The sequence below is a fragment of the Prionailurus bengalensis genome, chromosome X, assembly GCF_016509475.1.
Source record: "Prionailurus bengalensis isolate Pbe53 chromosome X, Fcat_Pben_1.1_paternal_pri, whole genome shotgun sequence".
NCBI lineage: Eukaryota > Metazoa > Chordata > Mammalia > Carnivora > Felidae > Prionailurus > Prionailurus bengalensis.
In genome coordinates, this window is record NC_057361.1 from 93,784,921 (window position 1) to 93,807,482 (window position 22,562).

The 22,562-nt window shown below is 37.4% G+C and overlaps 1 pseudogene; it reads right to left on the reverse strand.

The window, feature by feature from the left end:
- Positions 1–1,555: 1,555 nt before the first annotated feature.
- On the reverse strand, positions 1,556–21,675 carry LOC122477125 (annotated as a pseudogene).
- Positions 21,676–22,562: the final 887 nt, after the last annotated feature.

Sequence of the window (22,562 nt, forward strand, 5' to 3'; positions counted from 1 at the left end):
TGGGTGTGGAGTTTGGTGAGCTCTTTATAGATTTTGGATACTAGCCCTTTGTCCAATATGTCATTTGCAAGTATCTTTTCCCATTCCGTCGGTTGCCTTTTAGTTTTATTGACTGTTTCCTTTGCCGTGCAGAAGCTTTTTATCTTGATGAGGTCCCAATAGTTCATTTTTGCTTTTAACTCCCTTGCCTTTGGAGATGTGTCAAGCAAGAAATTGCTGTGGCTGAGGTCAGAGAGGTTTTATCCTGCTTTCTCTTCTAGGGTTTTGATGGTTTCCTGTCTCACATTCAGGTCCTTCATCCATTTTGACTTCATTTTTGTGAATGGTGTAAGAAAGTCATCTAGTTTCATTCTTCTGCATGTTGCTCTCCAGTTCTCCCAGCACCATTTGTTAAAGAGACTGTCTTTTTTCCATTGGATATTCTTTCCTGCTTTGTCAAAGATTAGTTGGCCATACATTTGTGGGTCCAATTCTGGGTTCTCTATTCTATTCCATTGGTCTATGTGTCTGTTTTTGTGCCAATACCATACTGTCTTGATTATCACATCAGTGTTTTAATTGACATTTTTCTGATTATTAATAAGTTTGGAAACTACTGAGTATGTTTATTAGGCTTTTTAGAATTCATCCTCCCATTTTGTCTCCTTTGCCTATTTTTTTTTACTTTTATTCCTGTATTTTAATGGTTGGATTTTATTTATTTTTTATTTATTAAAAAAAAATTTTAATGTTTATTTATTTTTGAAGGAGAGAGAGAGAGACAGAGTGTGAACAGGGGAGGTTGCAGAGAGAGAGGGAGACACAGAATCGGAAGCAGGCTCCAGGCTCTGAGCCGTCAGCATAGAGCCCCACACGGGGCTCGAACTCACAAACCGCGAGATCATGACCTGAGCCGAAGTCGGACGCTTAACCGACTGAGCCACCCAGGCGCCCCTTAATGGTTGGATTTTAAAGGAATCACATATATTCTAGATATTAATCCCTCATTAGTTTTAGACATTGCTAATAAATTTTTCTATTCTATCATCTGTCTACTAACTTTGTCACTATCATTGGACAGAAATCAAATTACTGAATTCAGAAATTTAGCTTTATTGTGTGTGCTTCTGAATCATGTTCTAAGAGCGTCCCCAGACCTAGGGAACACAAAATATTCACCTACATTTAATATGATGAACTGTATATTCTTTTGTTTTATAAATAGAACTTCAGTGAATTAATAGTCCATCTTTTAAAGTATTTTTAAGAGATACAGGTTTAAATTTTGCTTACAATGCGACGGATCTTCCTACACAATTTGCTAAACCAATTTTTCTTTTTGATTTGTGCTGTTAATTCTGTCATATATTATGTTATATTCACATTCTCACACATATGTGAATCTATTCGTATTTGCTTTCCTTATTCTGTTCCATCAGAGTATTTGGTTTTTCATTTTTTTTCCTTTCTGAGTACAGTATACATTATTGGTGGTACATGACAATGCAGGGGTCCCCAAGCCCCTCCCCTTCTTCAGGGGATCTGGGATGGAAACTGTGTAGAGGTGAGGAGATTCTCAGTGTGTTGAGGGATCAGTTGGGGAGAGGACTCCCCAGTAACTGAGGGCCTCTGTTCTTCTTGTCACTGGGGCTGGTGGTCCAGTGGTCTCTGATTCCTTGGAGGCCTTTTGTACCATAAGGTCCACCACCTGGTTGCTTTAGCTAAATTCATCGTCATACTTGACAAAGTGGTCATTGAGAGCAATGCCAGTCCCCGCATTGGAGGTGGAAGAATGGGTGTCACTGTTGATGTCACAGGAGATACCTGGTCCTCAGTGTAGCACAGGATGCCCTTGAGGGAATCCTCTGATGCCTGCTTCACCACCTTCTTGATGTCATCATATTTGTAGCTTTCTCCAGGTGTCAGTTTGGATCCATGACTGACAGGTCGGGGGTGGGGACACGGAAGGCCACGTCAGTGAGCTTCCTGTGCAGCTCAGGGATGACCTTTCCTGCAGCCTTGGCAGTTCCAATAAAAGCAGGGATGATGTTCTGGGAAGCCCCTCAGACATCATGCCACAACTTCTCAGAGGGGCCGTCCACGGTTTTCTGGGCGGGAGTGATGGCGTGGACTGTGGTCATGGGTCCCTCCACAGTGCCAAAGTTGTCACAGATGACCTTGGCCAGAAAGACCAAGCAGTTGGTGGTTCAGGAGGCATTGCTGACGATATTGGGGGAGTTGGCATACTTCTCATAGTTCGTGTTCCTCACAAACATGGGAGCATCAGCACATGGGGCAGAGATGATGATCCTCTTGGCCCCACCCTTCAGGTGAGCCCCAGCCTTCTCCATGGTGGTGAAGACCCCAGTGGATTCCACAACATACTCAGCACCAGCATCACCCCACTTGGTGTTGGCGGGATCTCCTAGAAGTTGGAGATGGGCTTTCCGATGATGACAAGTTTCCCATTATCAGCCTTGATTGTGCTGTGGAATTTGCCATGGGTAGAATCATACTAGAATATGTAGACCGTGTAGTTGAGGTCAAGGAAAGCGTCATTGATGGTGACAGTAACCACCTCGCCAAAGTTAAAAGCAGCTGTGGTAACCAGGCACCCAATAGGGCCAAATTGGCTTTCTCCAACCTTCACCGTTATGTTCAGCGACATGGTTAGCACTGCACCCAAAGATGTGGCTTTCTGCCAAATGAGGAGGTGCAGAGCACCTGGAGTATTTCTTTAATATGTGTTCTTATACCAATGCTACCCTGTGTTGATTGCAATGATCCTGTTTTAAGACATCAGAAGACAAGAACTCTAGTTTCTCCTTTACAAGATTGACTTGCCTACTTATAAATCTCTACTTTTCCCTATAAATTCTACTGTAATTTTACTGTTGTTAAAACACAACTGCAATTTTTTGGGGGCTTGAACTCTATGGATTAATGAGAACTGATTTTTTAATTGAGGTATAATTGACATAAAACACTATATTAGTTTTAGGTGTACAATGAAATGATTTGAAACTTGTATACACTGTCAAATAATCACCACAATCAGTCCAGTTACCATCCATCACCATAAAGTTATACAATTTTTTTCTCATAATGAGAACTTTTAAAATTTACTCCCGTTGGCAACTTTCGAACATACACTATAGTATTATTAACCATAGTCACCGTGCTGTACGTTACATCCCATGACTTATTTTTACGTGGAAGATTGTACCTCTTGACCTACTTCATTCATTTTACCCAACTCCTAACCCCCTGCCCTGTGACAGCCACCATTTTGTTTTCTATGTCTATGAGCTTTGCTTTTGTTTTGTTTGTTCATTCATTTTGCTTTTAAGATTTCACGTGTAAGTGAGATCATGTGGTATTTGTCTTTCTCTGATTTATTTCACTTAATACACTCAAGGCCCATCCATGTTGCTACAAATGGCAAGATTTCATTCTTTATTTGTGGCTCAGTAGTAGTCCATTATGTATGTGTACATCTTCTTCATCCATTCATCCATCAATGAACACTTAGGTTGTTTTCATATCTTGGCTATTATAAATAATGATTCAATGAACTTAGGGGGTGCATACATCTTTTTGCCTTAGCATTTTTGTTTTCTTCAGGTGACTACCCAGAAATGGAATTGCTGGATCATATGGTGGTTCTGTTTTATTTTTTTGAGGAACTTCCCTACTGTTTTCCAGAGTGGCTGTACCAATTTACATTCTTACCAACAGGACACAAAGTTTCTCTTTCCTCCACATCCTTAACAACACTTACTTTTCTTGTATTTTTGGTAATAGCCATTCTGACAGGTGTGAGGTGCTATCTCATTTTGGTTTTGATTTGCATTTCTCTGATGATTAGTGTGGTGTTGAGCATCTTTCAAGTGCCTGTTGGCCATTTGTATGTCTTCTTTGGAAAAATGTCTATTCAGGCCCTCTACTCATTTTTATATCAGATTGATGGTTTCTTTACTATTAAGTTCTATGAGTTCTTTATATATTTTGGATATTAACCCTGCATCAGATAGATGGTTTGCAAATATTTTCTCCCATTTAGTATGTTGCCTTTTCATTTGGTTGATGGTTCCCTTTGCTGTGCAAAAACTTTAAATCTGTTATGTTTCTATATGCTAACAGCAAAGTATCAGAACAAGAAATTAAGAAAACAATCCCATTTACCATTGCACCAAAAAGAATAAGGTACCTAGGAATAAATTTAACCAAAGAGGTGAAAGACCTGTACACTGAAAACTGTAATATATTGATGAAAGAAGGTGAATAAGACACAAATAAATGGAAAGATATTCTGTGCTCATGGATTCAAAGAATTAATATTGTTAAAATATCCATATTACCCAAAGCAACAAATTCAATGCAGTACCTATCAAAATCTCAACAGCATTTTTCACAGAAGTAGAATAAACAGTCCTAAAATTTGTATGGAAACACAAAAGACCCTAGGTAGCCAAAGCAATCTTGAAAATAAAGAACAAAGTGGTTAAGATAGTAAGTATTCTATAAGTATGCTATACTTATAGTATTCTATGCTTTAGATGTAAGAATAAGTCCATTCCATACTCCAGAGCGTGAGAAATTAAGATCTAGCTTTCCAGGGAATACTTATGTATATTTAGAATTCTTATCTAAGGATATGTCCCATGTAGTCGGCTTATTTATTTATCCAATAACTTATTTATGTCAGTGTAGGGTCATGTCACTTTTGATTAAAATCTAATGTTGTTTTGCTGTTCCAAATAAATGTATATAATATATAAAACATAATACTGTATATAATGATCCCTAATTTATATTTTATATAATAAAACATAAATATTAAAATATTTTTGCACATAGTACTATACTGTTTTTTTTAACTTGTTTTATTTTTTTATTTTTTTTAAATTTACTTCCAAATTAGTTAGCATACAGGGCAACAATGATTTCAGGAGTAGATTCCTTAGTGCCCCTTACCCACTTAGCCCATCCCCCCTCCCACAACCCCTCCCGCAACCCTCAGTTTGTTCTCCATATTTATGAGTCTCTTCTGTTTTGTATGCTGTTTATTTTATTCCAATTTTGGCCATTTGGAGTTCCTTGAGATTGATTCCTGTGTTCCTTTGACATGCTTCCATCCTTGTGTTTCTTGAGCACAATCTTGTTTTCTAGCACTATAAGATGCTACAAGCCCATTTTCACTTTCACTTACTGCAGACATAAAATCAGCCATTTCTCCAATGAGCTCTAGTTTCTTTCATTGGAAAGTGGTATTTAGAAAGCAAGATCTAGGCCAAGGGTATGCTTTGCTACTGGGTTGTCATTGTGTCTACGTCTTGTCAAAGGACCCAATTAGGAAATGTCCGTATTTATACTAACCCATGCTTATGTTTTTAAAAAAAATAAGCTTAGTGCCCTGTTCCCCTGTTTTCTTATTTAACCCTTCACTCTCTGGTTTGGTAGTTTGCATTTTTGGTTTGTTGGTTTTGGTTTTGTGTGTGTGTGTGTGTGTTTTTTCTCCAGTGTTCTTTAAAACCCACCCATGCTATACAACTATAAGCATTTTCTATTTTCCTTTTTCCTCTCTCTTTTATTTTTTAGATGCATAATTTTATTTTTTTGTAATACATAACATTTATAAATTAATTTTTTACCTTCATCTTCACTCAGGTTTTAGTTTTATATGTATGTTTTAAAATATTCAACATAAGTCCTTTTGTTGAAGTTATCTCTGTCATCACTTGTATAAAAATTCATCCTCTAGTAGATTCCTCAAGAAAGGCTAATGGGCGCAGAATTCCTTAAATTATTTTTTAAAATGTTTCCATTTTTATTGTGGTATACTTGGCAAATAAACATTGTAAATATTTAAAGTGTATAATATCATGGTTTGGTATATGTATTCATTGTAAAATGATTACCACGGTCAAGCAAATTAACACATCTATTGCCTTTCATAATTACCTTTTTTTTTTGATGTGGTGAGAAAACTTAAAATCTAGTGTCTTAGTAAAGTTCAAGTGTACAATTCAGTATTATTAACCATAGTCACCATGATCTACATTAGGTCTTTAGAACTTATTCATCTTATGACTGGAAGTTTGTGTCCTTTGACCAACCCCTCCCCATTTTCCCTGACCCCTAGCCCCTGGCAACCATGGTTTTATGTTTATTCTTTTATGTTGAAATTTTATTTTAGTAACGTTGATATTTAAAGAAAACCTTGGCTGGATATACAATCCTTGATTCACACTTTCTTTGTTAAATAGCTTAGTACTTTAAATAAACCTTATATCTTATGGGTGTTTTAAATTTATAGCAAAATTAGGGAAATAGTATGGAGTTCCTATAAATCCCATACCCAGTTTCCTGATGTTATATCTTTCTGTACCATGGTATATTTGTCATTGTTAATAAGCCAATATTATTACATTATTACTAAAAGAAATCAATACTTTATTTATATTCCCTTAATTTTTATTTAACATTCTTTCTATATTCCCAGATCACATCCAGAATGCCATAATATATTTAGTTTTCATGGCTCTTTAGGCCCCTCATGGTTGTGATAATGTCTCAAACTTTCCCTATTTTTGATGACCTTGACAGTTTTCAGGAGTACTGGTCAGGGATTTTGGAGAATGCCCCTCAATTAGGCTGTTTCTGATGCTTTTCTCATGTTTAGATTGGAATTATGGATTTTGGGGAGGAATACCATAAGAACTGAAATGCCATTGTCCTCATATCAAGAGTTCATATTACAATATAACTTATAATTCTGATCTTAACCTCAGCCACCTAGCTGAATTAGCTTTTGTCATGGTTCTCCACTGGAAAGTTACTCCTTTTTTTTCTTTTTTAGAAAGAAGTAATTATGTGCAGTCCACTCTCAGGAGGGGGGAGTAAAGTCATTCTCTGCCCCTCCTTCACAAAAGTCCTGTGGTTCAGCTCTTCAACCCTCCCCACGGTAAACACATGGCAACCACTGATGCACTTGCTGTCTCTAGAATTTTGCTTTTATTCAGCATGTCATATAAATGGAATCATACAGTATGTAGCCTTTTAAAGAGTGGCTTCTTTTACTTAATAATGTGCACTTAAGGTTCATCCATGTTTTTGTATAGCTTCATGGCTCATTTCTTTTTATTGCTGAATAGTATTCTATTATAAAGATCGAGCACAATTTGTTTATCCATTCATGTATTGAAGGACTGCTTGATTCCTTATAAGCTTTAGAGATTTTAAGTAAAGCTGCTATAAACATGTGTGTGTAGGTTTTTGTATGGACATAAGTTTTCAAATCAGTTGAAACCTAGGATCATGATTGCTAGATTGTATGACAAGACTATGTTTACCTTAGTAAGAAATGGCTAAATCACCTTCCGAAGTGGCCATATCATTCCATTTTTCATTCCAAGCAGCAAAGGATGAGATTTCCTGTTGCTCATGTTTGTTTTGATTTTTTTTCATATTCTTAAGTGCTTGTTTTAATATATTTAATTCTTTTTGTAGTGTAGAGTTACAGTTCTATTCTGTTTCAAGGGTGTTTTTCAGGGTTAATATACTCAGTTGAGTGAAATTTCATTCCTGATTTTGTAAATATTTCGGCATGGATATCACTTTCCTCTTGCCCGCTTTTATGGCATTGGGGTGATTTATAAGATTCCTAGTTTAACATTGCCCTTTGTTGTCAGCCTAGCCAAGTCTAGGTTCTGTAGTAGTGTTTTATTTCTCCATTATTTCTCCATTTTATTTTGTTTACTTTGATGGCGAGAGAGGGGTTTTGAGTGTTGTGAATCTTTGGTTTTAAGTTTACCTTGTATTTTTCAGGACTTTAAATTTTCATTTTTTCTTTCTTCATTCCCATCGTCATGTAGTTGCCACAGACTGATTTTTCCTTCCTTGTAGCCTTTATTCTCCCCCCAGGAGCTAAGGGATTGTAAAACTGTCCTTTTAAATATTACGTAGTTCTATAAATTGCCTCTGGCCCTTGAAACCAAATTTATGTTGAAATTTCCTACCTGTACTCTGTACTCTGACTTCCCTGAACCCTTCATCACTGTGTTCAGACTTAGAGCTGGTTTAATCTGGCCACAGGTTGTTGCGTCACGACAATCTGTCACCGTCGTGAGGCGGCCAGTTCACCTAAAGGTGCACATTCCAAATCGCGCTGAGGCCTCTCTAGCCACAGTACCCCTCACAGTTTTTCCCAGTCTGCCTTGCTCATCACAAATCCCTGTGGCAGGGAAGAGTCATGGAGGCGTGAGTGTAAGTAACTGTGTGCTAAGTATTGTTGATTTCACTTTGCTTCCCTCGGTCATTTTGTAATTTCAGCATTCCGTCTTGAAGTAATGCTGAGGTGTGATTTTGGTGTCAAATCTTCATAGTTCTGAACTTACTTCACATATGTACAGGAGGAAATTTTGGGAGTTGATAACTACACATTCTTTTCAGCTCTCTGGAAGTTCCGGCTCTTTCTACCCGTCTCTCTTGTCTGTCTCTGTTATTAATGCCCATTGCAGAGTATTGCACTTTTCAGAGATAATTTTAAGATAAAGAATGCAGTTTAGAAGTTGTGAGCAGGAAGATTGGAGTCAGGTTTGAATTATAGTTTTGGCTTTCCTATTTATCTTGGGCAAGTTATTTAAATGAATCTGTTTTGTAATGTTATTGTGAGGAATAATAAGAAAAATACAGGAAATGCCAAGTATAAAGTATGCCACCTGTAGGAGTTTAGTGAATATCAAATCTTAGTGGCAACACATCAGTGTGACAGTTATACTTGGGTTGCATATCTTCTAGTTTTGGATTATTTCTATATGAAGAACTCACAAGATCCATTTAGTAAGTCCATCCATTCCTAAAATATTGTATTAGAGTCCAAAATGCATGTGGCATTGTAGATAGAAAGCATTATAGATTTGTGAACCATAGGAAACTTTGTATTTAAATTTAATTTCATAGACCAAACGACAAAATGATAGTAATAGTCAGCCATTACCATGAGAAGTAAAATCTGTTAAAACCAAATTTCTTAGGAGGGAGTAAGACGGCGACAGAGTAGGAGAAATCCCACGAGTACAACTACATAACTACCAAATCATCCGAAATACCCAGAAATTGACCTAAATACTGACAACAAACTCCATAGCTGAATAGCCAAAGTGACCTTGAAAAAGAAAAGCAAAACTGCAAACATCAGAATTCCAGACTTTATATTACAAAGCTGTCATCATCACAACAGTATGATAAAAATGGCATAAAAATAGACACATAGATCAGTAGATAAAACATAAAATGCAGAAATGAACCCACAGCTATATGGTTAATTAATCTTTGGCAGAGAATGAAAGAATGTCCAGTGGGAAAACACCACTTTCTTATACCATACACAAAAATAAATTAAAATTGGATGAAAGACCTAAATGTGAGACAGGAAACCATCAAAATCCTAGAAGAGACCACAAGCAGTAACTTCTGTCTAGATATTTCTCCTGAGGCGAAAGATAACAAAAGCAAAAATGAACTATTGGGACTTCATCAAAATGAAAAAGCTTGTTCACAGCTAAGGAAACAATCAACAAACTAAAAGGCAGCATACAGAATGGGAGAAGATATTTATAAATGATAGATTTGGTAAAGGTTTAGTATCCAAAATATTATAAAGAACTTATAAAACTCAACACCCATAATGGAATACTCCAATCAATAAATGGACAGAAGGCATTAATAGACATTTTTCCAAGGAAGACATACAGATGGCCAGTAGACACATGAAAAGATGCTCAACATCACCATCACTCATTATCAGGGAAATGCAAATCAAAACTACAATGAAATATCACCTCACACCTATCAGAATGGCTAAAATCAACAACAGATAAAACAGGTGTCGGTGAGGATGTGGAGAATGGGGAACCTCCTTGCACTGTTGGTGGGAATGCCAAATGGTGCAGCCACTGTGGAAAACAGGATGGAGGTTCCTCAAAAAGTTAAAAATAGAACTACCCCACGATCCAGCAATTGCACTACCAAGTATTTGCCCAGAAAATAGAAAGATACTTCAAAGGGATACATGCACCCTGATGTTTATAACAACATTATGTATAATAGCCAAAGTATTATTCATTGATTGATGAATGGATTAAGAAAAGGAGGTACACACACACACACACACACACACACACACACACAATGGAATATTACTCAGGCATAAAAAAATGAAATCTTGCCATTGCAAATCTCGCAATGGCATGAATGGAACTGGAAAGCATTATGCTAAGTGAAATAAGTCAGAGAAAATCAAATACCGTATGAGACAAGGGGAAAAAAAGAGAGGGAAACCAAGAAGTAAACTCTTAAATATAGTGAACAAACTGATGGTTACCAGAGGGGAGGTGGTTGGGGAGATGGGTTAAATAGGTGATGGGGATTAAGGAGGGGTCTTGTAATGAGCACTGGGTGGTGTATGGGAGTATTGAATCACTATATTGTACACCTGAAGCTAATATTACACTGTATGTTAACTAACTGGAATTTAAGTGAAAACCTGAAAAATATAAAGTGACCTAGCAAACAAACAAGCAAGAAACCAGTTTCTTCTAGTAGATGCTTAACTGGAAAAATAGAATAGATTATTGATATAAAACATTTATTATTTGTTTTCACTCTATGTCTTTGGAATCAATATTTACATGAAAAATTGACCAAGAGAAAATTTCAGAACCTCTTCCTATTTGACTGATGTTCTGGGACTGAAATTTCCTGTTCATGGATAAATTTGTTCTGACTTTTTATTTATCCTAGTTCATTTGAAATTAGCATCATTTTGCTTTACTGATTTTATTTAAATTCTTATTCATGTAGTAAGGAAATAAGTAATGTTCTAGTTCCACAATTTTGTTATTTGGTTCGCTAATAATTCAACAACTAAAATATTTTTTTTTTTCTAAGGGCACTTACGTGGCTCAGTCAGTTAAGCATCTAACTCTTGATTTTGGCTCAGGTCATGATCTCACAGTTTGTGTGTTTGAGCCCCACACTGGGCTCCTTGCTGACAGTGTGGAGCCTCTTTGGGATTCTCTCCCCTCCCCACTCTGTCCCTCCCCCACCCTCTGAAAATAAATAAACATTAGGAAAATAAAACAGGCACTACTAAATATTTGTGACTCTAAGCTAAGGCTTTATTGCCTACCCCATGAAGGTATAACAAAGTACTTGGATGTGATGTGTTCTATGAACACAGCACAAAGAAGATCATTCCATAGGATATTGCTAAGTAACTTACTAAGTCATGGTACTGAAGGGCAACATGGCAAAATTGTGAACATTGTAACCCTGTTTTCATATTAATAGCTTCCATTTGTTTTTTGTTTGTTTGTTTGTTTGCTTATTTCATTTTAAATCCTGTTGTCAGTGACCTCATGATACCTGCTCTGCACCAAAGTTTCTTCAGTAAACCAAACTTCATTGGGAATTCCATAGAAGAGCCTGAATAATGTACCTTTTTAATGAGTGCATATTTAACAATTAGAGTACAACCCTATTGACATGCCCATTGGGTCAGAGTGAAGACTGGTAGACCTGGTCCACATAAAGAAGTTGCAATTAATTACCTCTCAAGTTGTAGCTTCTTGTGCCGGTTTATGCCCCTGCGCTTTTCAAAGTTGCATTGTATTTCAATTAACTGGATCTGTTTGAAATGAAAGATCTGGTCTGATTTGCTGCTAAGAAAGCTAGGTTTTCGCTGTTGCCGGTAAACTTTTCCAAATGAGATGGAAAAAAAAATGAAAAGCAGGTGGTGGGGGGAGCTGCCATCTGTCAGGTTTAAAAGTCAAACACTTAGTTCTAGAACTTTAGTAAAGACTAGCAGAACATTTAAACATGTTTATTTTTTTCAAAAGATACATTAATAAGAATTCTGTTTTATTTTGTTCCCCAAAGAAAATGTTTTATGTATGTATATGTGTATGTATATATGTATGTGTATGTATATAATACAGCAGAAAATCATATTCATTAGCCTGAATATATCGTGAATGAATTACCTTATCCAAAGCAAAATAAAGCTCTTTCCGCAATTTATAACATGCAAAATTTTGCTGGCACTCTAATAAGAATGATACCGATTTCAATTTGGCAGCTGACTTAAGATCCTACTAGCATCATTAAGGTTGTGACTTTTATCAGTATCTTGCCCTATTGTGAGATAAAAAAAATAATCTGCATTTTTTTTTGTGGGCTGAACTTGTACTTTATGGGAAAGTTGAATGTATATTACTGAATGCCAACCTTTATGGTTAAATAGATGCTATGTGTAAAAATAGAAGCTAGCTAGCACCGGTTGCAATTTTAATTTTTTTTTTTGTTTTTCTTTTACAATTTCCTGAACAGTGATGAAATTTGGGGAAAATTACCAAAGGTACAAGCCAATTCTCTTTAGAATATCTCTCAACTCCTTCACAGACTAACCCAGTTAATGGAGTACTCCAAATCTTGATGCAAATGTTCACTAATAATTGATGTGACTACAACCAAAATATATTTCCAAGCTAATAAGGAGTAAAGTACATCTTCTAACTTGATGTTTCCCTACGTAAAGATTTGAGCATATGAAGTAGCAGGTGGTTCAATGCCTAATAACTATTTTGGGGCCAGGAGATCTTAATTTGGAGTTCATGGATCCTGGGTTTCTGCTAATTAAATTCAACTGGTATGTGAATTTGGAAAGGGAAAATTACATCTCTTTTTCCCCCATCTCCAAAAAATTAGCATTTCCTTTGATTTTGAAAGTAGGCGACAGAGCACTAGAATAAAGAGACCATACCTATGACTTTGTCAGCAATAGACAACGCAGATAATTCCATGTGCATAAAAAAGTTGTAATTATAGTGAAATAAAATTTGAGCTCATCTTATGTCAAATTTATGATCCTTGTCGACCTGATGATCATCTTGTACCAAATTTGTTATAAGGAAGAAAATATATTACTGTATTGTCTAAATTTGAAAATATTTTGACCACTATTTCAATATAACCGTTTTTTTCATTTGTGAATATATTAAAAGTACCTACTTCAACTGGTTACTCTAAGGATAAGTGAGATAATATATATGAAGTGCTTAGAACAGGGTCTGAGACACAGTATATGCTGTCGTTACCTGTTTTTAGAGATTTCATAATTCTACTGGAAATACAGAGCATGCTTCCGTGAAACTTACACATATGTGACAGGAGGCAATGTGTACCAAAATAAATTATCGAAATGAAAAGTATTTTAGGAATTCAAATAAAGGGAGAAATTAGAGTTGTCTAGGATTCTTCGAAGATGGTCACGGAGGAAAGAGATTGAGTTTAGCTGGGTTTGCCTTCCAACTCATAAAGGTTGATTATAGTGTATGTGAGCATTGCTGAGTGTAAGCAGTGGCTCAGGAGTGGGTTTTAGGACCGCTCTGGGGGACGCTTTGCGATGGCACAAAACGATGAATTACTTCGTCGACAGTCTTAAAGTTTCCCTACGTGATTCCTGCTGGTGCTGTTATGGAAAGTTGATACAGTTCCACAGGCAAACAAGAAAAGCGGTGTGGCAGGGTGTGGAAAGCATGGGCTCCTGAAGCAGGTTCGGCTTTCCATCCTGCCTCTCTGCAGCTTTTGGAAAATTTCTTAAATTCTCTGCGCGTTTTTTTTTTTCGCATGAGATTCTGTTTGCTTACTCATGAAGCAAATGCTTATCACTTGTTTATTTTGTGCCAGGTACTATGCTAGATTCTGAGGATAAGGCAAATAAGATACATAAGTCCTCGTGGAATTTAAAGTCTCTAAAATGAGAAAATTATACCTACCTCATAGGGCTCTGTTGAAGATTAGGGATGTTATGAATTCGTGTTCTAATATTGTAAAATGTAAAGAAAACAATATATTTAAACCGTGTGTTACCATCCCTGACCTATAGCAGGTCCCCAGTACGTGCCCGCTGGTTCTGGAACAAACTCTGAAAAGTATTCAGGTGAGTCTAACACACAGTCAGATTTGACGACCGCTAATCTGGAGCAGCGGTTCTCAAACGTGATCGCATGTTGGAATCACCGGGGGAGGTTACAAATTACTGATCATGGGTCCCACACCCAGAAATTCTGATTTACTTTGTCTTGGGTGTAGCTTGGGTGTTGGGATCTTTAAAAGTTCCTCAGGTAATTAGAATCTGCAGCGAAGGCGGGGAACAACTAAGGAAAATACCAAGCGTCCAAATATGCCAAATTTAAAGCTTTTGACTTTTTATTTTCACTCTCCGTCCTAAATTTTTGGTGATAGCACTCACTAGGGATTTCGCCAAATGCAATTTAACAATGGCCAGACTCCTTCTGTGACATAAAATTGGAGAAAAGTAAGCAACGTGAAGATGTTCGTTTATCACATATTTTATAGTGCTACAATGGAGGAATGTGTGAAGCCAGGCTATTTACTGGGTTTTACAGCCAGACATTAAGGAAGTGTGTGCGTGTGTGTGTTTGCATACTTCTCGTAACTACCCTCTGGTACAATATTATCCCATTTAGATATGTGTAAAAAGAGGTTTACGATAAGTAACTTGACTGTCGTAATAAAGCTAGTATGTTTCAGTACCTTGGTTTAAAACCAATTCTGGGGGCGCCTGGGTGGCGCAGTCGGTTGAGCGTCCGACTTCAGCCAGGTCACGATCTCGCGGTCCATGAGTTCGAGCCCGGCGTCGGGCTCTGGGCTGATGGCTCGGAGCCTGGAGCCTGTTTCCGATTCTGTGTCTCCCTCTCTCTCTGCCCCTCCCCCGTTCATGCTCTGTCTCTCTCTGTCCCAAAAATAAATAAACGTTGAAAAAAAAAATTAAAAAAAAAAAATTCTGCCAGACTCCAAAACATACACGTTTAACTAGTTAGTCCTGTCTCATAAAGAGGTGACTCTTGGCTTGTATTTTAGAACTCTTGCCTTGCTCTGGCCAGAAAATATTCCCTCGGGCTCTTGGTTGTCATTTGGCTTTTGACTTGTTGCTTTTCTAGAGTCCCAATGTCTGTGTACTGTTTATGTATGCTATCATTGTGGCTCTCAACCTACTTCTGACCTGAAACTTTATCCGACAGTTAGTATCTTCTTTAATACTTACATGGTGGTAAACACAGTGATTGTGTATTACAGATGAGAAAACTGAGGCTCACCAGTTAGGTAATTTGCTAGAGGTAACAACTAGTTAGTACTGAAGCCAGTACGAGAATTCAGGAATACCAAAGTGCATTCTTTCAACGACCACAATGGAATCCTCCCACTAGTCCACTCTGCTCTCCTTTCCCCATCATTTCCCATCTCCCTCCATGGCATCCAACAGCTATCTGCAACATAACTACACATTCAAGGGGGGAAACCTCTCCATCAAGACCTCAGCAGCCGCTTAGGAGAAACTAAAGCCCGTCGATTTAAGATCACATGCAAATTAAAGTTAACTTGATAGGGAAGCATTGAACCCGATGTTCTCAGAAAAGACATCTGCTCAGAAGAAAGGAAATAGTAGGCATAGTGGCAATAGTGATATTGTCAAATAGTGATATCACTCATTTTGTGCCTCAAGCAATCAAGAAAAAGGTGTAATACAATTTGTTAAACGAGTTGAATTCTAGGAAGATTCATTCCAGAGATGACTAAATAAGGGGGAGAAATAGTTTTGGAGCTTAAATGTATAAGTTGCTGTCATTTAGAAAATTATATATACCACTTTATTCTCTAATAAAAAAATAAAAATAATAAAATAAGCGTATGTGTAATTCACCAGCTCCCTTTTGGTAGATTGTTATCTCTGAATTGGAATTTAATGTTGTCTGCCCAGCTTTTATCTGAAGATGCTATTAAAAACAATTCTACAACTATACTTGCTCTGGTATTTTTCTGGAGGACATATCCACAACGTTATTTAATGTGCTGTATAAAGGCACTCATTTCTAGTTTAGTCAAAGCTAGGCTTCCCTTAAATAATAGTATGGTTTATAATCATGAAACTGTCTCACATTTAGCTCAACATTGTTTAAAATGCCAACAGTATTGAAAGTGATTTATTAGAGACGCAAGTTTGCCCATGGAACGTACGGATGGCTTTTCAATAAAGTGATAATAAAGTAATTAGACCCGCATATCCCATAGCTCCTACTAGAGAACATTAATTTCGTGGGATATTTAAAATTGGTATGCAAAAAAATTTTCTTAGTAAGCTGGAAAACACTGGGTTCAATGAATGTATATCCATTTTTTTCTTATAGGACTTCTCAGTGCCTTTAATGTGCTTTTGATTTCCCCAAAGGAGAATATATTCTGCAACAATTCCCAAGCTTATTTGACCATTTAACCCTTTGTTTACAGGGTATCCCATAAACACAGAAAATGTGCATTAGATATTTTAATGAAAAATGAAGGTTTGGGGAATCTGTAATTATGCTGAATTAAAGGGAAAGAGGAACTAGAATTATAGCAAGGCTTGCCTAGCCTGTTCCTCTCTAGTCTGAAACAGCTGTATTAATGGTTTTGAGGGGCATTAAGATGTTTGGTGAGGGCTGATCTGGATAAGAGCCAGATCACAGGTCCATATAGGATAGACACAACATAAGAATGAAAAACATCACAGGACTTCATCTCAAAAGAATGGAAGGAACATTTCTAAATACAGATTTCCCTTTTTTTTCCTTTTTCTTTATTCACTATGTGGTTCAATTTATACAATGAGCAAGTCAGAAAAAAGCTAATCTATCACGGTGATAGAGGTTAGGCTAGTAGTTACCTCTGGGGGTTAGGTATTGACTGGGAAGGATGCAAAGGGAACATCTAGTTAATGGAAATACCCTATATCTTGATCTAGGTGAAGATTATATATATATAAACAGGTATATATATATGTTATATATATTATACTACTATATATATTATATAAACAGCTTGATACATTTTTCCATGTATATCTTTATACTGATACATATACATGGAAAACTGTATCAAGCTGTTTACTGAAGATGTATATACATTATAGGCTGTAACATTTACACCAATAAAGAGGAAAATTTTTAAGTGTAGGTAATAAGTATTGATCTATATACACCTCCTCTATATTTTTGCTGCCTATTCAATACAGATTTCTTCATAGAAATTCCTTTTTAAAAATTTTTTAATGTTGATTTTTGAAAGAGAGAGCCCAAGCGAGTGGGGGAGTGGCAGAGAGAGAGGGAGACACAGAATCCAAAGCAGGCTCCAGACTCTGAGTTGTCAGCACAGAGCCCGACACAGGACTGGAACCCATGAACCGCGAGATCATGACCTGAGGCGAAGTTGGATACTTAACCAACTGAGCCCCCGAGACGCTCCTAGAAATTTCTTAATACAGATATTTCTTTTTTTTAATATGAAATCTATTGTCAACTTGGTTTCCGTACAACACCCAGTGCTCATCCTAACAGGTGCCCTCCTCAATGCCCATCACCCACCCACCCCTCCCTCCCACCCCCCCATCAACCCTCAGTTCATTCTCAGTTTTTGAGAGTCTCTTATGGTTTGGCTCCCTCCCTCTCTAACTTTTTTTTTTCCTTCCCCTCCCCCATGGTCTTCTGTTAATTTTCTCAGAATCCACATAAGGGTGAAAACATATGGTATCTGTCTTTCTCTGTAAGACAGCTATTTCAAGGGAACTCTGCACTGCCCTGGCAACCGTATCAACACAAAGGATGGAAGGATGGCTGTACATTCATAAGTAATATTTACAAGTTAGCACAAATGTTTACCACTTACTGTTAGAGAGTAGCATTCTAAAGGAAGGATAGGCAATGGGAGCAGTCTGGCTCAGGAAGATTTTATCACTGATGTCATTCATAATCTCCGGTGCATGGTGATATTAGAAAAAAATAACTATGGGGAATTTTATTGTTATTTTTAAATTCTCCTACAGTAGTACGTTCCCTCGGTGCCTGCACCTGGAGTGAACCACTTCTATACCCCGTACTCGGTATCTTGCTGCTATTAGAAGTTATCTGTAAATAGATCCCCACGTAAGACATTAAATTGCTAGCAAATTTTGACAAAACAATGATTCATTTGCATGTCTTTTGAAAACATCTAAAACAGATTTCTGCCAATACCGGACATTTTCACGTGTGCTAAGATTTATTCGAAACTAAATATATATATATTTGGAAAAAGAATTCAGTAGAATTTCTAAAATATGGCATGAGTATGGCCATAGAAATGAGTAGTTATAAACCTTGGCAGACTTATTTTGAAATTCACTCAATAAATCTATTAAAATCAAGTGGCCTGGAAATTTCAGTTGCATAAATTTACCTCCAGCTGATCATCTTCTTCATTAAAGTAATACTGAAATTGATTATAACCTGCGTCTCTTATCTCTTGTATTTTGAATGTGCAACATATTTAAAGTGAACCGAAATGATGTCCACCAAATTAAAAGGGCCGTTATTAATTGGACTCCTGTAGGATTTCTATTTCTACCTTGTCTCTGCTACAACTCTAATTCTGCTTGGAGACCTTATATTTCTTTCTCTCTCCAGAGGTTTTCCCTGGCTTTGTGTTATGCCCTCCAGTCTCCGATCCAAAATTACTTGTGCCCCTATGAGTGTATCCTCGTCTTTGCATCTCGGAAAGAAATGACACACTATAAGCTTATGACTCCTTTTATCTGCTGAAAATGGAAATAAAACCCAAACCACCTCTGGGCCTGTTAGAGAAATAGAGGGTTCAAATGTTTTTCAGCAACATAACCCATAACCCAGAATGTGAAAGGGCGTTAGTGGTACTTTACGGGAGGCAGTAGAAATGTAGAAAATATCATTGTTAATTGATGATGGGATGACGGCCAATGATCACTAAAATAAGACAAAAATTCATGTGTATTCTGCATTTCATTTCTTGAATTGCTATTAAAAGAATGAAAATTCTGTCTGGTCTACTTAGGTCTAATATTAATATATTATTATCTAATAGATCAATATTATAATGATTTCCAAGAGAGCATACTCCAGATATTTATCAAGTTAAGGAACTTGGCATTTAAAAAGTTTTGAGCCCAACTTGCAACAGTATACAAAAACTAAGGTATATTAGAAACTGATAATTATGCTTTCAGATTCTAGATGCAATTGACAGAGGTAACGCCTCTAAATTACCACACACATGGGGAACCTGGGTGGCTCGGTCGGTTAAACATCTGACTTCAGCTCGGGTCATGATCTCAGAGCTCGTGGGTTCGAGCCCCGCGTCGGGCTGTGTGCTGACAGCTCAGAACCTGGAGCCTGCTTTGGACTCTCTGTCTCCCTCTCTCTCTGCCCCTCCCCAACTTACTCTCTCTCTCTCAAAAATAAATAAATATTAAAAATGTAAATTACCACACACGTAACATAGATACCATCATTTAAAATAATCCAATAAAACAATAATAAAATGCCAACTATTCAAAAACACAAATAATCACTTCTTAAAAGACGATTGAACTGACCAAGTGTGGTTCTAAACGTTCTGTCTGTAACCAGCTGTGGGACCTTGGTCTTTTAACTGCTCTGGCTTTCAACTTTCTTATCTATAAATGAAAGGGTTTGAGTAGACCATCCTTAAAGTCATTTTCAATATGTCATTTGTAATGTGACCACTGTTTGACCTGCTTAAAGAAAAGGCTGCCACCTGCTTACATCTGTGATTTCAATTGTGAAACTTCACAAGGGACTTGTGAAGCTAGTCCAACTACAAATCTTCCATGTGCTTTAGAGGTGGCATGGCTTAATTCTTCATACCTACCACCTTGACAATTACTGATATCTGGCTTAAGTGTCCTTCAATTCAGAAATTCCATCAGACTCAAAATTGTCTTTATTAGCAATCAACTTTTTTTTTAATGTTTTTTTTTTTTTTTAATTTTGAGAGAGAGAGAGTGTGCGCAAGCTGGGTAGGGGCAGAGAGAGAGGAAGACACAGAATCTGAAGCAGGCTCCAGGCTCCGAGCTGTCAGCACAGAGCCTGACGCAGGGCTCGAACCCACGAACTGTGAGGTCATGACCCAAGCCAAAGTCGGACGCTCAACCGACTGAGCCACCCAGGCGCCCCTCAACTTTTTTTTAAGTTAGGTCTTTCTCATTTATTTGTGGGAGAAGTGTGTTTTATCAAAATGTTGGCAATATGAACATACGTATTAGAAATATTGCTCTTCGTAGCTTTGGTTCAATGTAGCAAGCAATTACTGAAGATCTTTCTGAGACCCTGGGGAAGCTCCAGTGGTAAATGCAGGTATGTCCTGTGACTGCACATTTTCTCTCTAGCCATTGCATCGGGTTGAGGTGTTCCCTTTACTGTGAACATCGGTGTTAGGAATCATAATTCTCCCAGCTGTCCACTTACGTTTTGAGCACCAACCAATTGTTATTGCTGCATCTTCGGATGACGTTAAGGTGGAAACTTTACTCAAAGAATCAGATCTTAATATAGCTTCTAATGGGGAGTATTCAAATTTCCTGGTAATTATTGTTGTATTTATATAAGAATATGCTTAGAAAACATCTGGAAGCTGTTAACAACCCCTCTTCAATTAGAAGTCATAGCTTAGGATTCTGTGAGCATGCTTGTCAAGTGTTTTCTCTCCCTCGGAGAATAGTAGTATGTGGAAACAGAAACCCAAACCAAACAAACAAAGCGTGAATTTTTCACTAAATTCTGGGGGTAGAAAAAAAAGTGATGGTTATTGGCTTCAATTCTAGATAAGTGGAAGTGACTTCTTTTGCAGATCCAGGCTTTGGGATTTTTCCTAATCAAGTAGGATAGGATGTATAAGTACAAACACACACACACACACACACACACACACACACATGCACACACACACACACACACACACACACACACACGCACACATCACAGCATAGGTCTTTGGCATCAGAGTTTGATTCTGTTCTTGGATCTGTGATTTTCCAGCTTCAAGTAACTTTATTCACCATTAGTTTTCCAATCTATAAAATGGAGACAATGAATGATACCTAGTTCCCTGGGTTATCATGAAAAGTAAAACTAAACAAAATATGTGTAGCAGAGTGAAAATACACCATTTAAATAGTTGGTAACAGAATTCTTCTTATTAAGGGAACTGTTTTTAATTCGAAAAATAAGCTATTTAGGCTGGGTACAGTATACTTTGTTGGTGGCCCATGACAAAGTAGGGCTCCCTAAGCCTTTCCCCTTCATGAGTCTGGGATAGAAACAGTGTCAAAGTCGGGATATTCGCTGTGTGATGTCGGATTCAGTCTTGAGGGAGTTTTCATTCTTCTCACGGTTCATGCCCATCACAACCATGGGACATCACTAGAAAGGACAGCAAGGATGACCCTTTGGCTCCACCCTTCAAGTGAGCCCGCCAGCCTTCTCCGAGGTAGTGAAGACCCCAGATTCAGCACGAGCATTGCCCCATTTAACGTTGACAGGATCTTGTTCCTGGAAAATGGAGATGGGCTTTCCACTGATGACAAGCTTCCCCTTCTGAGCCCTGACTGTGCCATTGAACTTGCCACATGAAGAGTCATACAGTAACATGTAGACCATGTAGTTGAGGTCATTGATGGTGACAGTATCTACTCTGTCCGTGAAAACCAGTCCTGGTGACCAGGTGCCCAATATGGCCAAATGTATTTACTCTCACTTTCACCATTGTGTCTCAGAGGTGCGGCTGGCATTGCACAAGAGGGTACTCCTGTCTGTTGAATGGGGCAGAGCAGAGAGCCTGAATTATTTAGCTATGGAATTATGGTCCTGAAACCATGGTTTAGAAAAAGTAGGAAATAATTAACGTCTCTGCTTGAGAATTGAATAGGACTTTTAGTCACGAGGAGAAGGAAGAGAGAGACATAAGTGAAATTTTGCAAGTCTGAACTATGAATAAATAAGTGGCTGGAAGTGTTCCGTATTAGGATGGCTAAAGGCTTAATACCACAAATAACTACTTTTGATTTCTTGGTATTCTTGCAATGTAAAATTCTTCTACCTGCTCATATGCTACCCACACAAATGTCATTTGTAAATAGTTCTTATAAATGGTTTAGTACAAAGAAGAGAAGGGTGGTATGATATTACAGAATAAACTTCAGACATGAGTGAAATCAGGGGCTTGGAGCTAAAAGTGAAAAAGTAAGACCCTAGAAGAACAGAAATCTTGGGGAGAACGATAGGCTGCAAGGAATGAATAATACGTGCTTAAATTAATTTATCTAAATGTCAAAAGCCAAAGTTACCTCTGCCAATATTCGGGTCACTTGTATAATTAATCTGTAGTGCAGCATATATTAAGTGCTCAGTAAATATCAACTGCTATTGTATAAGATGTAAGTAAATGTTGCATTGTGTTCTAGGAGTGATTGAACTAAAAGGAGAAAAAAGATGAGTAGAGTTTCAGATACTACCTCCTGTTTACCCCATAGTTGAAATTAGTTACTCTTTCCTTGACACTTCCAGAGGAAAATTCATATGCGTGGCTGCCTTCTTCAGAACACTATGAGCTTCTTTTTTTCTTTTTTAATTTTTATTTAATTTATTTTTTTA